At 37.3% G+C, this 15,365-nt stretch overlaps 1 pseudogene; it reads right to left on the bottom strand.

Annotated features, from left to right (window-relative positions):
• Nucleotides 1–4,197: 4,197 nt before the first annotated feature.
• Nucleotides 4,198–8,984, bottom strand: LOC146946086 (uncharacterized; annotated as a pseudogene).
• Nucleotides 8,985–15,365: the final 6,381 nt, after the last annotated feature.

Here is a 15,365-nt window from a genome sequence, read left to right as displayed (position 1 = left end):
TAATTGCAAAAAGTTACAACTGTAAGCTATGAACGCTTGGATCCCAACCATGCAAACTCCAAAGGTTAAGTATTTTATACGGAACAAAAAAATTTCTCAATAAACGGAACAAAAACTTTTCTAAATTGCGACAATAAAAAGCATAGTTAGTCGCTATTTAGCATCTTTGATTCTGTCTTGAAATGAGATGTGATTGACAAAGACCACCTCTAATTAATCTATTTTGTTAAGTATCTTGAATGAAACAAATGTAGTAGTTTGAATCTAACTATCACTGAAAACACATAGAGAAGCAAGCAACAAAGTGAGAATTCATTTCATCATCAACTTAGTAACTTAACAGAAAAACTTATCGACAACTAATGAAAAACTTATCATCATAAAAAAATGCATTGTTTATGTGAATCTGTATAGCCTACAAAAAAAATTGAATCAATAAACGAAACAAAAACTTCTCCAAATTGCTGCAAAAAAAAGCATTATTAGAAGCAACTTATCAACCTAAAAAAAGGCATAGTTTATGTGAATCAGTATAGCCCACTTTTACCCTTACCAAACGCAACAGAGATATACACAACTTGTATACGCCTTTTTTAGTTTTACAAAAAATCAACCAAAAACACATTAAACTGATTGTATTCATAAAAAAAATCAACCAAAAACACTCTAAACTGATTGTATTCATAAAAAAAATCAACCAAAAACACTCTAAACTGATTGTATTCATAAAAAAATCAACCAAAAACACTCTAAACTGATTGTATTCATAAAAAAAAAATCAACCAAAAACACACTAAACTGCTTCTATGCAATGAGACCGTAATCAAACAAAATTAATGAAACCTAATATGAAATGATTGATTGAACCTCTATGCAGAAAACTACAAAATGAGAATTAGTGAAAGCCAATATGAAATATTTGAGGGAAAATTCGAATTCTTACCACTCTTGTAGTTACCTTCGTCATTCTGGGTGTGGCGTGGGTAAGTAGCACCCGACAAAATCTCTTGGACTCCTAATGGTCAATATGCATATCAGAATCAAATGATGATAACCCTTTTTTGTCATTCTTTCTTCAGAGTTGAAAAAGAATAGAAATATGGAAAACCCAAACAGAAGCAGCTGACGAACATGAGAGGATGAGATAATATTGTGGACTGCAGTTCACATCATTGGAAATAGAACATGAGCAACTCATTTAATAACCCATTTAATAACTTTCTTGAGGCAGTTTTTTTTTAAAGAAACTTTGATGAGGCAGTTAAATCTACTTTTTGGAAAATACAAATAAAAGAATGGGAATACACCAATATTTAATGTAGTTGGAATACAGATGGTTAGTGGCTACACTCGGTTTATTGTAATCTTTTAGTGGGGGATTTGAATTTCAAACACAGCATTTAATGAGATTAAGCAAACATTTCCTGCTTAAAATCTAGGTTTAGGGTTTTGAAAGGTTTGTTTACATTGTACATTAGGATTAGATAATAAAGATTAAGACTTATAGTTATATATTCGTTTGTGTTAGTGTAAGAGGCTAATGTTTTTATGTTTAAAATTAGAAATGTATAATGACTATTTATTTATAGTATAAATAAATAATTTCTTTATTATGTTTATATTAAAGTTATAAAGTCACTAGAATAGTTAATCTTTTTAATGGAGCGTTAAGTATGACTTAATCATAAGATATAAGAGCATTATTCTAAAAGTATTTATAGTCAAGTTTTAGTGTGACGTGGAATAATAGTAGTGCAAGAAGACTATTATGGATGTGAGATATCAAGTCATGGACAATGGCAGGTCCAAGACCCTAGGTTAGGGGTTGCAAAAGTTTTAACTTCATTAATAATTTAGTTTTGACAGAAACTTTGTAACAACCTGATTTTTAACAATACGCATGTTTTTTTTTAAAACACGACACTACAAGCGGAATATATCAATATTACCATATCCTTCAACTAAAACCAGCGTAAGTATTTTAAAAAATAAAAATATGGGTTAATAGGTTTTTACCCCCCTGTAATATAGGTCATTTCCGGTTTTCCCCCTGTAAATTTTTTTTTGATTCACCCCCTGTAAAATATTTTATTTTTTTTACCCCCCTAATAGGCCAAACAAAAACCAATTTTTTTTTTCAAGAAATTTTTGTTTTTGTTTAGCCTATTATGGGGGTAAATCAAAACAAATTTTTTTTACAGGGTGTAAATAAAAAAAAAACTTTTTACAGGGTGTAAAACCGGAAATGACATATATTACAGGGGGTAAAGACTTATTAACCCTAAAAATATTTATAACGAATTGATACATATGAATAAGTCACAACCTAACATGTGGGTAAAAGGTCATGTCCAATATACAACTACATCAAAGATAATGTAATCTCAAAATAAGATTAGGCAAGATCAGTCCAACATGACATCATGCACTGACTTAAAGACATGTTCCACTGTAGTATACAAAAGGAAATACTACCCACGTAGTCAACATATCATGAAGCTACTACCTAGGATTAAAAACAATATATCCATAAGGATGACTTATTGTCAAATTTAAACAAGTGTACAAAAATTGTTTATCAAGTATTAAAGTGTAAATAGAGCATCACATCTATAGAGATTGACGTCTCAACAAGGCAATTCACGTTACTTATTTGGGGAAAAACAGTAAATTAAAACAATACAATAAAATAAAAGGTAGGGGTGATTGCAATTTAGTTTGTTTGCACAAAGCAAGAGTTTAGGAGTAACCTATTTTGATTGTAGAATGTTAGTGGCAGTTAGAATTCTTCAAATCTCCTCTAATAGTAAATAATACGTCATATTTCAGAATGCGGAAATTACTTCAAAAATATTTTATAAAATAAATGGGTCTAATTCTCAATCGTCATTATGGAAAATATCATAAGATTTCAAATATTTAAACTTCCTAAAGTTAAGCATTCAACGTTTGACCCCAACCCTAGTGTTACAGATCAGAGCATGTAATTATTTGACTACATAAATAATTAGATAATTGACATGGAATTATATCTCTGTCGCCACCTTCTAAACGTCCCGCAACTGGAGCTCCTCGTCTTGAGTAAGTACCCCAAGAGTACAGACACCATAATACACAACAACAACTAAGGGGTGAGAATATTCATCATAACATATATTGGAATACATGAATAATATATAAATAGACATAACATCATATATCATCATATACAACATATTCATAATTCTTCATCAGGTTATACAACATCATTCACACATCCTCATTATCATAACTCATCAATTTCGAAACATTAAAGAAATACGCATAACATTCACAATACATCGATATTAACACATATCACATATACCACATACGTCACATATACATCATATAAACCTAACATAAGCCATGTTCTAATACACTTTGTTCCTAGACCTATATGCATCCTGGTACCGATTTCTAATCAAAATTTGTAAGTCAAAGTTGTGTTACTGAACATACATACAACATTCGTCTTTCATCATTTTTATGCAATATGATATGATGCATGAAGACTCACTAACACCATATAGAAAATACACATATAGAAAATTATAATCACAACATAATTCATTAATTCATTTTATTTGTTAGAATAAAACAAGTACGTCATTGTTCGTCATTCATATATGTCATTCATCATCCGTAGACATCATTTACATCGTCATTATTCCACACTATACAACATCGCCATTACGTCATCATTCAACATTATACAACATCGTCATTACTCAACATCGTCCTTAAAACCTATACTCAATAATTTATCCAAGATGCTTATTCAAATGTGAAAAATAATATTTCAACTGCTCCTAACTCAAAGAAAAAGAAAAGTTCATATGGTGCTTTTTATATTTTGATCAACATACTGTGGTTGTTACTTGCAATAGAATACCGCTTATTTTCTGTATTTGGTTTGCATCATGATTCATATTATGTTTCTTAAAATAAGTTGAACTATAAAATACTCATGGTGTTTATGGTAGAAATATGCCCACTTCATTCGGTGATCCTCAAACATTTTAACAAAAATATCACAAATTGAGATGCTAATGATAACGAGATACGATTTATTATATGTGTAAAAAAACATAATTTCATGGTCACTACTTATCAAATTTAAAATACAAATTTTCTTGGCTACTTTTCCCTGAAACATTGATTGTTACATTGGACAAATTATGTGTTCTTGCACACTTCCATACATGAATTCACGATTGGATTTACACCATGAGCATCTGCAATAAGTGAAGTATTGTAAGAAACTCTATTAATTACTACAACAACAATTTATAAAATTGTCTTGATAATAAAAAAAATATACAAGACAATAGAAAAATCATATTTACCGGTGTTGAAGTTATTGGACTTTGAAATGACACAACTGATTGCACAATCATAAGCAGCTTTTGACGATACTTTATGACATTTCAACAATGCACACGCACCAACACAACCTACATATAATGGTTTTATTCTTAAGAAGCGTTTACATTTAAGAGCACACTTGCCAAGGCAAATGGTTTAACCTACTGTTCGATGGGGTGGTGATGAAGGTGAAGGTGACTCATCAGCTTGTGTAACAACTAAGATTATCATCATCAAAATTGTCACATTCTGTAATATCCCGCTTATTAGGAACTGACGTAATATCTGAAAACGATAAAATGCGCACGTTTAAGGCAAGGGGCATTTATGGCATTTCACGCGGAGAAGATATTTAAGTGGTTTAGAACCAAAATTCTTCACAATTCTCATGTTTTTCTCTCACTAGGGTTGCCAAAGACATAAGCTCTCCATTCTCTCTAGAATCTTGATCTCTCCTTCCTTCTCTACCAATGATCTTCACTCAATCTTCTTCTAATCCTTCAACAAATTAGAACCTAAGCAAGGTTAGAGTTTGGCTAAGTTGTTGGTAACAAGTTGGAAGCAAGCTTCACCAAATAGCTTTCTTTCATCTAGAGTTTTGTTCCTAAGGTTTTGCTGTCAAGGTCTTAAGGTTGTGAGCTTATCTATCTTCAGATTATTTTAAGGTGAGTTTCTAGTTAGATTCTACCCATGGGATGTGTGTTATGCTTGCAAGAAAACCATATTTTTTTTAGGGTTTATACATAGAGAAAGTTACCCCTTTCATGTCATGCATCATTATACATGTGAATACTTGCTCAATGACTGTTTTACAGGTTCTATATGATCAATAGAGTCATGATATGCCTTGGGATGCTTTGTTTTGAGGATTTTGGGTCAAAAACACCATTTTTGACAGTTCTGGACTGTCACAACTCGCCACAGCGAGCAAGTAGCTCGCTAGACGAGCTAGACCCATAGAGAGGGGTGTTTACTCGCCTCCTACTCGCCAAGGTGAGTAGCTACTCGCCTCCCACACAACCTTACTCGCCTTGGCTAGCAGACAGTGAGGAAACTCACTGTTTTGCTCGCTTCAGGTGTGTAACAGCCCAGGTGGGTCCCGGCTAGGCACTGTACCCCCCGGCACGGTTACTCACAAGCTTAATCACTACCCCCCCTATAGTAGTGTTTTTGCATTCCGTGGGAATCGAACATAGTACCTGGGGTTAAGTACTACTTCAATGCATTCCCACTACCAATTGAGCTATTCAATTGGTAGTGGGAATGCATTGAAGTAGTACTTAACCCCAGGTACTATGTTCGATTCCCACGGAAGGCAAAAACACTACTATAGGGGGGGTAGTGATTAAGCTTGTGAGTAACAGTGCCGGGGGGTACAGTGCCTAGCCGGGACCTGCCTGGGCTGTTACTAGCTCAATTGGTAGTGGGAATGCATTGAAGTAGTACTTAACCCCACGTACTATGTTCGATTCCCACGGAAGGCAAAAACATTACTATAGGTGGGGTAGTCATTAAGCTTGTGAGTAACAGTGCCGGGGGGTACAGTGCCTAGCCGGGACCCACCTGGGCTGTTACAATAAAAGGCGCCTTTTATTGTAACAGCCCAGGCGGGTCCCGGCTAGGCACTGTACCTCCCGGCACTGTTACTCATAAGCTTAATCACTACCCCCCCTATAGTAGTGTTTTTGCCTTCCGTGGGAATCGAACATAGTACGTGGGGTTAAGTACTACTTCAATGCATTCCCACTACCAATTGAGCTAGTAACAGCCCAGGTGGGTCCCGGCTAGGCACTGTACCCCCGGCACTGTTACTCACAAGCTTAATCATTACCCCCTCCTATAGTAGTGTTTTTGCCTCCCGTGGGAATCGAACCTAGTACCTGGGGTTAAGTACTAGTTCAATGCATTCCCACTACCAATTGAGCTAGTAGCTCAATTGGTAATGGGAATGCATTGAAGTAGTACTTAACCCCAGGTACTATGTTCGATTCCCACGGGAGGCAAAAACACTACTATAGGGGGGGGGGGTAGTGATTAAGCTTGTGAGTAACCGTGCCGGGGGGTACAGTGCCTAGCCGGGACCCGCCTGGGCTGTTACAAGGTGGTTCTGGCGTTTCGCGGGCGGTTTTCTTTATGCAATAACCCCTCAAATCAAGACTCCAAGGCATAGATTTTAAAATGCTTTCTTGAATGTGAAGCAAGTATTTATTTTGTATAGTAAAGCATGACATATGAGCGAAGTAATGGATTTATGATCGGGTAGCAAAATTATATATGACAAAGTAAGGGAATAAACATAGAGCCTCGACATAGCTTGTCGAAAAATAGATAGTTAAGCATGAATTTATTTATGCTAAGACGTGAACGATTATATATCACATTCACACGAAAGTTAAGCAAGTAAAGTTAAGACTAGAATTTTATATGGTCAAGACCATTAAGTAAGAGTAGGTGTCGTGTCTTTTGTATTCCTTCCACGGGTGGATACAAGAGGTTCTCCAAGGGGAACGAGATAAGCCGTGAGGGACCCGCACGCCACTGAGCGAGTCTGGTGTGCCTTAGCTAGGTATTTTTCACCGGTCGTAAGGGATTAAATTTCGGGATTACTCCACCCGGAATTAATCCGTAAAATGAACTCAGATTTATTATTTGTTTGTTTAACGCTAACTTCTAACTTAATCATGAATTTGGTTATAAATTGATGTTAGATATGTTCAAGTATAGGAAGTGAAGTAAGTAAAGAAAGATACGTCGATGACGAGTAGGGTTTTAATTAATCGTCCGACTTAGAGTCGTGTCTTGTATTATAGATCTCGATGCGTAGAGCGTATCTTGATATAGCGGTCTTAGACTTTCCCCTTGACCGCCATCACACATATAGCGGAGCAAGACCTTTAGTAAGTTAAGAAGAACCTATGACGGATTTAGTAAGCACTACCGTCTAGAAGAGCAAGACCACACACGTATAATCAACCGGCAGGTTGTATCTTAGACACATGATAACAGTAGGTTTTACCCCGAGGTTATCACTAGCCTAGGGTTAGAAAGAACTCACTGAGGCATTATGTCTCATCCCTCTCATTATTTGTTCAGGTTCACAATTTTTTTTTTTGATAAGGCAAAAGCAAAGACATAAAATAGAGTGGCTTCCAACTAAGTTGGTACCCCACTCTAATCTATTGTCAAATGCTCATAAATAATTATTAAAAAAAAAGGGAAAAATACATAAAAAAAAACTGGGGGACATAAACCTAACCAGTTTATCCACAAAATGTAGGTCTACCCAAACGGGGATAATATGAAAATTAAAAACAACACCTATGGATTATAACAGCCTCTTAAGTAGAGGTCTAGACCGCGGTGAATGGACCAACCGTAAACACGGAGCAGATCCACGTACCCTCCTCTCCCTGCAAACCACAGCAAGATAAACGCCCTTTCGAGCCCCAAAGTACATACCAAATAAGACACTCCTTCCGGCGCGGGGTGGAATACTGGAAACTTAAGACCAGAATCTCAACCACCATCCAGAAACATCTGGCTCAACACAACAGTGCGTCCCTTATCAGACCTTGAAGAACGACGACAACCATGAGGATGACAACGATGGTAGGTTGGGAATCCGAGCTGAAGCTTGACCGCCGGAGAGCAAAATGTCTAATCTAATACATGTACTCAATAATTCTGTGAACGAACCAATTAATCAGAGACAAGCACGAGCCTATCTTTTTGAGATATGGTGTCTGAATCGACCGGAAACACAGACAATATTCACGTACCAACAGCCCCTGCGACAATTCACAGCGAGCATTTTCAGCCCTTTCGAGCCCAACGAACCCCGCACACCGCGAACCACATCCGAGGAACACAGAATCAAGCACGCTAGCAAGGGTTTTGAAGCAGATCCGGAACTATGCAGTCCAAAACCTAAGTTCTGGATGCATTTGAACAAAACCAATCACCACCATCAAACATCATCGACGACGTTTAACGAACGAAACCATGCTGTCAGATCTGTAGAACACAAATCTGGTTGAGAACCAACAACCCCTTGAGACCCATGGTGGCAGCGAACATGACCATGGAGGGGAGTCTCATCCAAATCGACCGCTACGGAAGAGATTTGACCGATGGGTGGTGCGGAGGGCAGACGCCGCTCGTCGCACCACCGCTGGAATCAGCTACATCTTGAAGGAACAAGGTATTGGACGAAAGGGTTAAAGGCGCTCAAGACATGTTAAGGTAAGGAAAAAGCTTTGGATTGATCGTGTGATCGTGGAAACATATTTGGAGTTAGACTTATGGATGCATATGTTTAATTAAGTCGTGTTGTATTGACTTATTGTAATCAAGTTTCTTTTGGATATCTAAGTGAACATTATGTAACATAAGACTTCGGATGTTTTGTATCTAAATTCTCGACTTGACGTCGTTTCTGTATTGTATAACTAATGTATCCAATATCACTTTTAATATTTTGATGATTTCAAATATCCTACGATACTTTATGAAGGTGAAGGTGACTCATCAGCTTGTGCAACAACTAAGATTATCATCATCAAAATTGTCACATTCTTTTTCATCTCACACTTTGCCATGACTCTTCACTTTGTTAATCTTAATATTCTGATTGTTTAAGTTCAATTTGATTTGATAAACAAAGTGGTATAAAACAATCACAATTTATAAACATAACAATAAATGCACATTTATGTATTTTTAACTCCTTAACAAAACTATATATTTGACTATTAGGACTTGTTGTCCCAAGTTAATTGACAGTTTCGTATTAGAAACACAAAACAAAACTAAAATCTAATAAGGAATATAGTAGAAAATGCACACGCAAATGATTTCAAATGATTTCAAATATGTTACACAACCTACATATAATATTTTGATGATTTCAAATATATTACGATACTTTATGAAGGTGAAGGTGACTCATCAGCTTGTGCAACAACTAAGATTATCATTGTCGCGTCATTTTTCGGAGATCAAGGCTATTTGATTAGCTTATTGACTCACTAAATTTATTTCACGACTTTTGAAAAATTTTATTTAAATTGGGGGTCCGGGGGTTGGTTACATAAAGGGAAGGTGTTAGCACCCTTTATGTCCGTAGTACTCTACGGGAACCTTTTAGTTTTATTTAAATAATGTGCTATAACTTGCTTATTTTGAAAAAAAAAGGAATTTTAAGTGATTAAAAAAAGGAGGACCTAATTATCTACATTTTATTGATTTGGAAGGACGAGTGTCCTCTGCCTACGTACCCGTGAGGGATCAAAACCTCGTAGTTCGGGGTTAAAACTGACGTTTGATTGGTTGTGTGTTTTTTATTAGTTTTTTGAAAAAGGTTTTAAAATGAAAAGCCAAGTGGCAAAATGAATATGTTTGTATTTTTTATATTAAAGAAAAATGACTTGCAATATGATTAAATTGATTGAAGTTTGATTAAGGAAAGAAAATAAAAAAAACGTCACTTGATTTAAGATCAAGGTTTATTTAAGAAAATATTTTTGTGATTTTTGCTTATTTGCATGTTTTTTGTTGTTTTTGAATAACTAGAATAAAATTAAACTAACGGAGCATAAAAAAGTAAAAGCGTAGGGACCTTACGGTGGCATTGGGCCACCACGAGGACCTTTTACCTAATCTAGCGACATAAAGAAAGGCATACACGCACGCACGCACGCACACATGCACCTAACTATTACATTAAACCTAGGATACATGCTATGGTCTGCGAGAAAATAAATATGCATAATAATATTTACATCGAGGCCTAATTACACATTCTAAAATATGCGAGAAAATAAATATGCATGAATTATTTACATCAAACCTATATATACATTCTAAATTCCATATGATGAGGAATAAATGACACAAAATAAATATGTATGCAATAGATGAATGAATGATATATATGCAGCCTAGCCTAATAAGATTAAATGCAAAAGAGATTAAAAATGCAAGAGGAATTAAATATGCATGCAAGAGTAAATAAAATGAACAAAATGCAGGGATGGGGGGTGCAGACAGTAGGCGGGGAGTGTGAAAATTAAAAAGGACAGATTGGGCTTCAGAGAGGAGATAGGCGTGTGGGCCTAAGGGGTTAACCAGGACCATTTGATCCTGATCAAAGGGGTCTTGGGGGCGTAAATACACGTTAAAAGTGTAGGCACGCAGGTATGGGAATATTGTGGTTTATAAATAGGCTGTACAGCCTTTTCCTTTCATTTTTCCACAAATTTCTCTCTCCTTCTCTCATATCCTTCTCACGCCTCTCTCTATTCTGTTCCCTCTCCTCCCTCAACGTTCATCTTCTCCGACGGCATCAGTGGTGGTTCCGGCGGTGGTTCGCCGGCCGGTACGGCGGCGTTACCACGCCGGAACCCTAAAACTTAAATTTTCTACCCTTTCTACTTGTCTTTCCTTCCTCTACTCTTTTATTGACCTAAAATCTCCAAATACTAAATATACGACCCTAGATCTACAAAAAAATAAAATTACTACCTTTTTGATTGATGGTGCGATCCCTTGTTGCGGAAATGGTCCTGTGGTGTTCAGTTCTGGACGGATTTGTCACTGTTGTGCGGTTCGGACTTGATAGCGTCTTTGTATGATTTGCGTGATCCTTCTCCTTCTGTATGTGTGTCGGTTTTGAGGACTGATGGTGTTTTTCGATTGGGTTTGAGGGATGCTTTGGTTTTTTTGATGAATTTGTTTCTGTTGATGGTTTGCGTTACTACTTTTGTTTGAAACCGGTTTTGGATTGTAAAAAAAAGGGTCCTGTTAGTGTTAATTTCGTGTTGGTCTTTGGCCTTGAGGTTTTGGGTGTCGTGACTGTAACCTTGTAGGTGATGGATGTTGGTTTGGTGCGCCTCTGATTATTGGTGAATATTTTTGTGAATCTTTCCTATGGTTGTACGTGTGTTGCTTGCAGGTTATTGTGTGAAAATCGGCCCCTTGGAATTTTGATTTGTCTATGAAAGTCCGCCCCCCTTGTGTGTTATACCGTGCTGGTTTTATAGTGCTAGCATTAGGGTTCCAAAAGCAACTGAATGCCTTGGCTTGGGGGAGAATGAACTGCATCTGTTCCTGAGTTTATGTTGCAGATGAGGCTGGACTGAACTGGATTGGAATGGCTTGAGGCGTGTGATAGCTGTGTTTGTATCAGGACTACTTTTTGGACATTATTCGGACAAAATAAAATAATAAACAAAAGAGATAAATACTAAAAGGAACTAATTAAGAATAAAAGAAAATGTTCAAAAATAAAAATAACAAACAAAAGAGATAAAGACCAAAAAAAAGTAGTAACTTTTAAAAAGAAAATGAAAAGAAATAATGACTAATTAAAATAATAAAAGGTTGAAATTGAAATTTAAAAAAAAAAAAGATGGAAATAAAGACTAAAATAAAAATAGAGAGATGAGGGCCTGACTCGGAACTAAAATGAGGTATTTTAAAATACCTCTCCGCCGAATTTTATTACTGAAAATCAGAGATTGATCACAGTTAAACGACGCGTGTCAGTTGTATCTTAGGTCAAAAATTGGGGTATGACAGATGCCCCTATTTAAGTTTCTTCGTCCGGAGACTTGAAGATGAAATCTTTGATTCGAAGGGCCGAAGAGACTTAAATATAAAGTACGCCAATTTTGGACCTAATATGCTATGAATGCTCGTGAAATGTTTGTATGAATGCAGGACAACAAATATGACTTGACTGAGACAGGAAATAACAACGGGATACCCAAATTCGTTGAAGAATGGGATCCGACTCCGCTAGGGGGAATGTAGTTTCACTGGGGAAAGATTGTCTACTACCGTATTGGTTTGGTATGAAGACAAATGAAAGGAAACTTTTTAGTGACAACTCTTGACCAGACGCATTGGGGATGACACTGGAGAAAAATAAGATGTGATAGAAGGTAAACTCAAGCGGTCCGTTGTTTAGGACTTGCCACTTGAAACAAGATAAAATGTAGACTCAAGCTGTCCGTTGTTTAGGACTTGCCACTTGAAACAAGTTAGACTCAAGCTGTCCGTTGTTTAGGACTTGCCACTTGAAATAAGATAAAGGTAGACTCAAGCTGTCCGTTGTTTAGGACTTGCCACTTGAAACAAGATAAAATGTAGACTCAAGCTGTCCGTTGTTTAGGACTTGCCACTTGAAACAAGATAAAGGTAGACTCAAGCTGTCCGTTGTTTATGACTTGCCACTTGAAACAGGATAAAATGTAGACTCAAGTTGTCCGTTGTTTAGGACTTGCCACTCGAAACAAGATAAAGGTACATTCAAGTTGTCCGTTGTTTAGGACTCGCCACTTGAAACAAGATAAAAGGTAGACTCAAGCTGTCCATTGTTTAGGACTCGCCACTTGAAATAAGATAAAGGTAGACTCAAGTTGTCCGTTGTTTAGGACTCGCCACTTGAAACAAGATAAAGATAGACTCAAGCTGTCCATTGTTTAGGACTCGCCACTTGAAACAAGATAAAATGTAGACTCAAGCTGTCCGTTGTTTAGGACTTGCCACTTGAAACAAGATAAAGGTGGACTCAAGCTGTCCGTTGTTTAGGACTTGCCACTTGAAACAAGATAAAGGTAAACTCAAGCTGTCCGTTGTTTAGGACTCGCCACTTGAAACAGGATAAAGATAGACTCAAGCTGTCCGTTGTTTAGGACTTGCCACTTGAAACAAGATAAAAATAGACTCAAGCTGTCCGTTGTTTAGGACTTGCCACTTGAATTAAGATAAAGGGGGACTCAAGCTGTCCGTTGTTTAGGACTTGCCACTTGAAACAAGGCGAAAAGTAGACTCAAGCGATCCGTTGTTTGGGACTGGCAGCTTGAAACAAGATAAACATTTGCGAGAATCCACTCGGCTTTTGCGAGAATCCACTCGGCTTTTGATAAATGTTTGCCAGAATCCACTGGGCTTTTGCGAGAATCCACTCGGCTTTTGCGAGAATCCACTCGGCTTTTGATAAAAGTTTGCCAGAATCCACTGGGCTTTGTAAGAGTTCGCCGGAATCCACCGGGCTTATAATGAGTGACATTTCTGGACCAGACACATTGGGGATGACACTTTTGATGATGAGAAGGTAAATGTCAGAAGTTCATGTGTAGAAACTTGCGGCTTGACACAATGATAAGTAGAGACCAAATTGAAAAGACATGACCGAAACAAGACTTTGGTGACTAATGCAATCATGTATGAATTGATATTATGTATATGTTATGTATATGTGAATATATGAATAAGTGAAAGTATTAATGTATGATTGTATGAATGGATGAATGGATGAATGGATGAATGTATGAATGTAACTTGTATGATTGTATGAACTGTATATGACAGACGACTCGATGAAACGAGACAGGAATGGTAAGGTGGGAGGCAGACTGACATCGCAGTACAAACACTCGGCAAACTTCCTTGGAGATGATATTATTGTGAACAAATCGAGCCGTTGATGGTGTAAAACCTGGCACAAGGTAGCAACTGACGCCTCTTGGGGATAAAGCCCATTGTTGACCAAAAGTTTGGAAGAAGTCGCCATTTGTAAATCAGCGCGGAATGCTTTTCCCTTGTCATGCTTCGACAGTCATTTTTGTATTTATTTTTTGAAAATCCCTAACTTTTGCCTGGACCGCCCTTTCAGGTTTTCAGTCCACCGGGAGTATATTTCTTTTTTGTGCCCTTAATTTTTGCCTGGACCGCCCTTTCGGGTTTTCAGTCCACCGGGACGCTCTCTATTGCCTAAGCCGCCTCTTCAAGTTTTCAACTTAGCGAGCATTTATTTTTGTATTTAGTTTTTGTATATTTTTTTGACTGTGAAAGCATCTTGCTCAAAGCAGAGGTCCTCTCCATTGTGCTTAGCCATGTTTCTCTTTCGGAATGTGACCGTTTTCGAGGGTGATGTTGATGTACGCTTCAACTACTCACGAGTTCAAAGAGAGTGTGTTTGTTGTTCACACCTTTCAAAAGATGTAAAAAAAAGTTTTGTATTTTGAAAATTTTTGCTTCAAGTATTACCATCCAAAAGAAGAAATTTTGCAAATAGAATAAACGGGAGTTCCAAATAAATGGGCACAGGCTCAAATTTGATGAATTGAGTGGCGACCTGCCAATGGCATGGCTCCACGGATCTTTGAAAAATTTGGAAAATGGTAAATATCTGGAAAGGTACATTGAACACAATAACCGTTATATTCCCTGACAACTTTGAATGCCCCAGTTCTGAGTCTTTGATCTGCAGATGCTTCGAATCGGAGGTCTTTTGATAGCTGGATGCCCCAAATGGACTGTGCTGACTGATGCAGTTACTTGTCATGATCCTTAACTTTTGCATAGATCGCCCTTTTCGGTTTTCAATCTATCAGGATAATCATCATCTTTTTTTTTGTCTCTAATTTTTGCCTGGACCGCCCTTTCGGGTTTTTAGTCCACCGAGACGCTCATTTTTGCCTAAACCGCTTTTTATGATTTGCGACTTATCGAGCTTTTATTTTATGACAGAGTATTTCTTGACTGCACCGGCATTCATGGGACGCGTGAGTTTGTCACCATCCGTAGTTGCAAAAGTCATTGTATATGGGCCTTCTTAGTTAAGCATCCACTTGCCCCTGGAGTCTGATTGAAAAGTATTACCTTTTTAGGCATGAAGTCTCCTTCTTGAAATTCATGGGGACGAACCTTTTTGTTAGAAGCTTGTTTCAAACCTCTTTTGATATGTTTGCACAACGTCGTCATGTGTTTAAATTTGATCAAGCTTGGACTTTAGCAGAACTTCTATTGACGGGACTTCGACCTTCACGGAAAGCACGACCTCCATGTTGCATATTGGGGAAGGAGGGGGGGGGGGGGGGGGGGGGCTGCCCCTGTTAAAATGTGTACTGAAGTACGATATTTGAGCAAAGCGAATGGTAGCACGCCGAGCCAGTCTTTGTAATTGAATGTCA

Source organism: Medicago sativa, chromosome 2, assembly GCF_051527215.1.
Source record: "Medicago sativa cultivar Bolivia chromosome 2, Bolivia_mono, whole genome shotgun sequence".
NCBI classification, from domain to species: Eukaryota; Viridiplantae; Streptophyta; class Magnoliopsida; order Fabales; family Fabaceae; genus Medicago; species Medicago sativa.
Note: the sequence above shows the minus strand (reverse complement) of the source record. Positions and strands in the feature narration are given on the sequence as shown.